Here is a 7,875-nt window from a genome sequence, read left to right as displayed (position 1 = left end):
GCTCTACCACTGAGCCACCTTCCCAGCCCTCACACACATATTTTAACCTTCATAAGGCACATTGTCATTATCATGGTCTATCAGTTTGTGAATTCTATGAGCTTTGACAATACAAATTATTTTTTCCACGTCAAGGGATGTTTACATTTCTCTCCTAAAGGACAATTTTGTCAGTGTAAGAATCACAGTAACAGAATACTACACACACACACACACATGCGCGCGCATGCACACACGCATGCACACACACTGAATCCCACTTCTGCTGCATCTCTCATGTCTACACTCAGAATTCACCTTAAGCCGGGCGCCAATGGCTCACGCCTGTCATCCTAGCTACTCAGAAGGCTGAGATCTGAGGGTCACGGTTCAAAGCCAGCCCAGGCAGGAATGTCTGTGAGACTCTGATCTCCAAGGAACCACCAGAAAACCGGAAGTGGAGCTCTAGCCTTGAGCTGAAGGGCTGAGGGACAGCGCCCAAGCCCAGAGTTCAGGCCCCAGGACCAACAACAAAAGAAAAAAAGGAAGGAATGTAGGAAGGAAGGAAGGAAAAGAAATCACCTTGAGAACTCAACATTGTGGTCCTAGCCCACCCACTCTTTCTGACCTTTTGGTAAGAAACACAGAGTCAAGAAGAGCAGATGTGTGAGATGATCAGTAGCCTAGTAGTTTCCTTTCAGCTCTATCCTGTGCTCTGCTTACATCCACTCTTCCCCATAATATGAATCACTTGAGGGCCAAAGAGATCTTTTTTTGGCGGTGTGTGGGGGGGTGAGAGGGGTCCTGGTACTTAAGCTTAAGCTCAAGGCCTGGGCACTGTCCCTGAGCTTCTTTTTTTTTTAATTTTTAAAATGTATTCATTTTATTGTCAAGGTGATGTACAGAGGGGTGACAGTTACGTAAGAAAGGTAATGAGTACATTTCTTGTCAAACGTGTTATCCCTTCTCTCATTTTTCTCCCACTTTTTCTCCCCCCCAATCCCTCTCCCTGAAGTTGTGCAGATCATTTCCAACATATTGTCTTATGAATATCGCTGTGCATTGGTTCCCCCCCTTGTCTCTTGTCTCCCCATTTTGTTGTACCCCTTCCCTTCCCTAATTCACATACACATCTATACAATGCCAAGGCCTGAGCTTCTTTTTGCTCCAAGGTAGCACTCTACCCTGTGAGCCATACCTCCACTTGCAGCTTTTTGTGGTTAAATAGAGATAAGAGTCTGTCAGACTTTTCCTTCCCCCGGCTGGCTTTGAACCACGATCTCAAGATCCTCAGCCCACTGAGGAGTTAGGATGACAGACATGAGCCACCAGAGCCCGGCCAGAGAGACCTTTTATAACAAAATAACAGCCGTACCTGCTCACAGAACCTCAAGCCATACCCAAGTGCCCTTGACCCTGTGGCTAACATCCTCAGAGTGATTTCTGTTTCTTGGAGTCTCAGTTGCTGTCCTGGCCTATTTCTCCCCACACTTCAAACCCCCACCTCCACCCCTCCAACAAAGAGGAGCCATGTTCACTTGGCTTTTTGCCATAACTTTTATTATTATTATTACTACTATTATTATTAGAAATGTGATGTACAGAAGGGCTACAGCTACATATCAGGTAGAGAGTCCATTTCTTTTTGGACAAGGTCACCCCTTCCCTGGCTCTCTCCCAGTTTTTCCCTCCCGTCCGCACCCACAAGTTATAGAGTTCATTTCCAATATAGCGTCTATGAGTACCACTGCTGCCTTTGTTCACCCTTGACCCCTCCATTTCTGTGTCCCCCCCCTCCTCTTGCCCTCCCCAAAACATAAACAAACAAGACAAAAAGAAAACAAAAACAAGGAAAAGACAACTTCTTGTTTCCATGTATTTTGGAGCTCATTTCAAAAACAACAACAACATTATTTTGTATGGTCAGACACACCTAGGCCTGGTGTTTTTGTGTTCCTCTCCTAAGCGTATCTTCCTACAGTCTCCCTGTGCGTGAATGCCTACAGTTCTGTATCACGTATCCTTTCCCATTGTATTTGAGATCTAGCTTCTGCATGTGAGAGAAAGCATGCTCCATTTGTCTCTCTGAGTTTGTTTTTGCCACAGTGTGAAAGACGGGAGTTTATCCAAGTGTCTTCTTGGCCCAGGAGAAAAAAAAGATGAGTGAGGGTTCTGACAGCAAAATCATCTAACAGTGCATGCCAATTGGGTATCCCTCAATTGCCTGGTACACATCTCAGGGTGACCAGAGCAGAAGATAACACATACTTGCTTTAACACCCTAGTTCTGCTTTTATGGCTCCTCCCCAAACGGAGCGGGTGTTAAGGGCAGGAGTAGGAGTTAGACAGAGTCCAGTAGAATCTGCACAAAGTAAATCCCATTCTCTGAACACCTACAGTTCCTCAGCCCATGCAGAATCGCAACAGCTGCTATTAGTGAATTCTGCTAATAGAATTCCCCTCGGTTAATGGGAACCAGGGAAGTTTGAGCCACTGCTACTCCCTTGGGGGGGGGGGAGGGAAGCCTGCAGTCACTGGGGCGAATCAATAAGGGGTATAAGGTTGGGACAATCTCATCACACACCAGAGCTCCATCCTGTGGGACCAGAGGCTACACCTGTTTGGGTAGATCCCACCCCTGCCCATCCTGGCTTCTTCTCCTGATCCCAGTTTTACCCCCAGAACACTCATTTGGTAAATCACTCGCTCAAGAATCCTGGATCCAGGCGCTTTTCTCAGAGAAGATCACCTATGACAACTGGCCAGCTTTCTCCCCTGAAGGCCACAGCAGGAGCTGATCTTGTTACACCCACTGAGGCCCGGCCTGGGACCCTCCATCAATCGAGAGGATTTGTGGAGACCCATGGCTGTGATCCTATTCCCTCACCTGCAGGGACGATTCTGCGATCTCACTGGGACAAAGAATGCTTGTCCCCTCCTCTCCCTCTGCAGACTACAGCTCCTAGAAACACACCATTGTACCTGGAGCTGGGGAGGGGGGAGGGGGGAGAGGGGATTAGCATTCTGCTCTGGTAGTTTGGGTGGACATTCGTTTAGTCATTGATTCAGAATGTCCAGAGAGAGCCTTCTGTGCTGAAGGTAAGCAACCTGGCCAGATCATCTGTAAACTTTCTTAGATGCAGCACACCACAATAGACTTGATCTGGGCGTCTAAGAAGACACGGCCTTCCATTGTAAGCCAGTGAAATGCTATACCATAATTACAGTTTCCAGGCACCTCTAATGACCCATTAAGATGGATTTGTAGAGCAGGCAGAGAGTTTGCAGCCAGAAGCAGGTGAGACTGTGGGCTTCAGGGCTTTCCTCTCTGAGGGTCAGAGACCCATCAGACATCATCTGCACTGGGGGGAAAAATCATGAGAAGGCAAATCCTTTCATGTTTACCATTCTTTGACTAAAGCAAAAGCGTCTTTGAGAATGGAGAACATCTTATTCTTTGTTATGTGAATGTAAATTGGTATGTCACTCAAAGAAACAAGTTGATGCTCTCGAGTAAAATGCTATTCATCTATTACCTTTGGCCTAGCCATTTAACTCTTAATCAGATATAGTCTACAGAAACTTTTTTTCTTTTTTGGTCAGTCATGGGGCTTGAACTCTGGGGCCTGGGCGCTATCCTTGAGCTCTTCAGCTCAAGGTGAGCGCTCTACCACTTGAGCCACAGAGCCACTTCCAGATTTCTGGTGGTCCATTGGAGACAAGAGTCTCACAGGCTTTCCTGCCTGGGCTGCCTTTGAATGGTGATCCTCAGATCTCAGCCTCCTGAGTAGCTAGGATGACAGGCGTGAGCCACCAGCGCCTGGCTACCTTTTTTTTTTTTTAAGTAAATGTTTATTTTAAATAATGGGCAGAAATAGAAGATATAAAGGAATCTATGCAAAGACACTCCCCTTCCCCCAGCAGTTATAATGGGTTTAGTAGTGAACTTCCTAAATCCAAATCCTAAATCCCACACTGTAAATGCGATCATGTGTGCAAACAAGGTCTTTTAGATGTAATTAAGGATCTTAGTTTGAGATTATCCTGGATATAGGGTGAGCCTAAAGGGGAGTTTGAATGATAAGTTGGATGATAAGTTTCTGGGTGCTTATTTTGTGTTATACCTTGCAAAAATGTATTTTATTGCATGAAGCAAACTATGCTAAGGTGGAGTGAGAGGTTACAAAAGCACATCCAAAGAAAGTAAAAATTCCTAAGCCTGCTTAAAATCCCTGAGAAAATAAAATATTTTATGATATGGAGGCTTCCCTCCCTGTGCCAGGATCATGCTGAATGTATTGGAGATGATGCGATAGTTACTCCTCAAAGCAATGCTGCAGTAAGTTAGCCATTTTGCAGCTAAGAAAATGGAGGCTGTGGGCTGGGAAGGTGGCTCAGTGGTAGAGCGCTTGCCTTGCATGCATGAGGTCCTGGGTTCGATTCCTCAGCACCACATAAGCAGAAAAAAAAAAGCCGGAAGTGGCGCTGTGGCTCAAGTGGTAGAGTGCTAGCCTTGAGCTGAAGGGCTGAGGGACAGCGCCCAGGCCTAGAGTTCAGGCCCCACGATCGGATCAAAAAAAAAAAAAAAAAGAAAAAGAAAATGGAGGCTGTTAGTTATTTACTGCTAAACAAATGTCTCATGGCTTTTTAATGTGTACCATAATTCAATTGATCTCTGATATCAGATTTCAGATCATGAATGGCTGGCAGAATTTTTTTGGACAGTCCTGATTTAAGTAAAACTGGCTTGTGGCTAAGTGAATACGATCTTTAAAAAAAATACTGTCACTTTTCCCCCCTTTCTGTCATATGATTAGACTTACTAATGTTCAATTTTTCAGCAAGGTAGGGAATAATACCATCTCCAAATCTGTTAAAGATTGGTTTTATATTCAGATTTATATGGCAAATTATGAGAACATCATTAAGTACTGAGGAAATCCCTTTACTGTCTCAGAATCAAGCAAAGCTAACCTGTTAAAGGTAATGGCTGAAGATGACGAACAGTGTCTATATTTTTGGTCCTGACTACGCCAATTTAATTAGAATGCCCTTTCTCTGAAATCTGCCTTTTACTTTATTGAAAGGCATTTTAGTGTGGCTTATGTATAAATGTCAAACAAAGAATATTTAACACTTGTCACATTTTATAGTTGGTCTATAAGTACTGATGCTTTTAAAAGTGACTGATAAGATACAATACGGACTTTATTTTTGAATTCTTTACTAAGACGAAGTTATAATTCTGGATTTTCTTTATGCAGCTGTTCAGAAACACAAAATTGTGGAACTACTATGTATGTGTGATTGATAGTGGTGCTTTTTGCCAACTTCTTAAGAGAAAAGGTTTCATGTAGAGGAGATAATTTGTAAATTATGTGACCATAAGACTTAACATAATTAAAGATAAATATTACATGGAAAAAAAAATGGAGGCTGAGCCAGGCACCTGTGGCTCATGCTTGTCATCCTAGCTACTCAGGAGGCTGAGATCTGAGGATCAGGGTTCAAAAAGCCAGCCCAGGCAGGAAAGTCCCCACGAGACTCTTATCTCCAGGTAACCACCAGAATATGGGAAATGGAACTGTGGCTCAAAGTGGTAGAGCACTAGCCTTGAAAGAGAGAGAGAGAGAGAGAGAAAGAAAGAAAGAAAGAAAGAAAGAAAGAAAGAAAGAAAGAAAGAAAGAAGGAAAGAAGGAAAGAAGGAAAGAAAGCAAGGCTGAGAATGTTGAAATTTGCCTGACAGCATGTAAAATGAGAAAATACACATTTCCTTCTCCTTTCGTTTCAGATTCTTCTCCCACAGAGCCGCATACGCATGCTTTGAGTTCCTGTTGTCCCGTGCATTAGGCATTTCCAGGCCTTGCGTCTTCCAACACATCTCTCCAATGACTTATATAGGTCACCTTAAATTAATCAAAGAGCAGAGGTCCATCCATCACTCGCTCTTTGAGACCAAGGTGACAGGACAGATATCCAAGGAGGAAAAAACATCTTTCTCTGCAGGGAGGAAGTGACAGGTAAGGCATGTTGCTCCTACAGTCAACAGAAGTGCTAGCCAAACCATGGAGTCAAGAGCAATCATGGCAACAATTACCCGGGGTCAGGTTTGCCTGGACTGGTCCCTAGTTTAGTCCTTCATCTCAGGAGTCCCCCGGGGCACTGGGGCAAACCAGAATGGTTAATTCCCTTCAGAGTAAATAACCAGCACGCAGCAGGGAAGGGTGGAGGTGGTGGCCGTTCCTCTTCTTGTCTGGATCTGGAAGTACTTCTTGTCTGGATCTGGACGTACCCTAGCAAAGGCTGGGGGGAAAGGAGGGCTAGCCATCTGACTTAACCTTCGGAGGGACTCAGCTGGAAGCCATCCCTCCCGCCCTCTTTTTTTCCTATGAGAAAAGACATTTGTCAGAGACCCCTGAGTCCCAGCGATGATGCTGGGGGCAGGGCTGTGCTCCGTCCATTACAGCAGGTGCTAGCGGCCTTGCTCCTCTCCCCTCCTCCCCGCCCACCCCCAGTCAGCCATCGGTGAGCTCTAATTAATTGAGTACCAAAGGTCAGCTTCCAACGCAGCGTTCTGGCTCCTCTGTCCCTCACACTTGAGAGGAAAAGCTGTTGGCATCATCTTCGATGTCCCAGTGCCACTGCAGTAGGGTGCCTGGCCTTTCAAGTCCTACTCCACCGTCAGCAGCAGCAAGTGGGCACTCTACTCTAGGGCTGGCATCCAAGGGCTTGTCGGGTGTTTAGGTCAACCTCATTTTAGATGGTTACAGACTAAAATGACAACAAAGCCAGATCCAAGTCTGGGCTCTGGCTCCAAGCCACATTCTACTTCACGGTGCCAAGGCCTCTCTCTGTCTGTCTGTCTCTCTCTCTGTGTCTGTCTGTCTGCTGTCTCTCTGTCTGTCTGTCTGTCTCTATCTATCTCTCGCCCCTCCCTCCCTCTCTCTCTCTCTCTCTCTCTCATATGACTCCAAGGAACAGCAGGGAAGAGATTAAGAAGGAATCTCCACTTATCTTACCCACCTCCCTTGCTCCTCAAAACAATAACAACAAGGCAAAAAAAATGTATCATAATCCTAGAAAACACACTCAAGCAGATGGTCGATTCAGGAATAAATTTAGGGCTGACAGATTTTCTCCACCACAAAAACCTGACACTTCCCTCTCCTGACACCCCCTCACGCCCACGGTGACAGATGTGGATACAGATGAGGAGAGCCCCAGTGCCAAGGAAGCCCTTCCCTCCCCCCTCCCTCCCCCCTCCTCCCCCCCCAGTGGGAGAAGAGCTACAGGAGAGTGAAAGTCCCGCCCCCTATGATTAGCTAGAGAGTTTCCTGTCATCCCTCAAAAGAAGCCAGTGTCCAAGACACTTGCAGGCTGGCCAAGAGGCCTGTCCCAAAATCCCCAGGCTGGGCACGCACAGACATGCCTGCCTTTACTCACAATCCAGCCATCTGAGCTGGTGTTCAATGGCTAGCTCACACCTGTCACCCTAGCTACTCAAGAGGCTGAGATCTGAGGATCTCGGTTCCAAGCCAGCCCAGGCAGGAAAGTCCATAAGACTCTTACCTCCAATGAACGCCCCCCACTCTGCCAAAAAAAGGACAGAAGTAGAGCTGTGGCTCAAGTGACAGAGCACTAGCTTTGAGTACTAAAAACTCAGGTATTACACCCAGGCTGAGTTCAAGCTTCAGGCCTGGTGTGTTATCTGAGGCAAATCATTTGGCTCAAAAGTAATTTTGAATGAAAAAAAACAAAAGGGTAGAAGTAGAAGGTGGAAAGGTACTGGCTACACTGGGTTTACTATGTCCAAGTCCTAAACACCCCGGCATGGTGAAGGGAAATTGTTCTCAAACAGCATCTTTGTAGATAGAATCAAGAAGCTTTGGCTGAGAT

This window comes from Dipodomys ordii, unplaced genomic scaffold, assembly GCF_000151885.1.
Source record: "Dipodomys ordii isolate 6190 unplaced genomic scaffold, Dord_2.0 Scaffold29, whole genome shotgun sequence".
NCBI lineage: Eukaryota > Metazoa > Chordata > Mammalia > Rodentia > Heteromyidae > Dipodomys > Dipodomys ordii.
Note: the sequence above shows the minus strand (reverse complement) of the source record.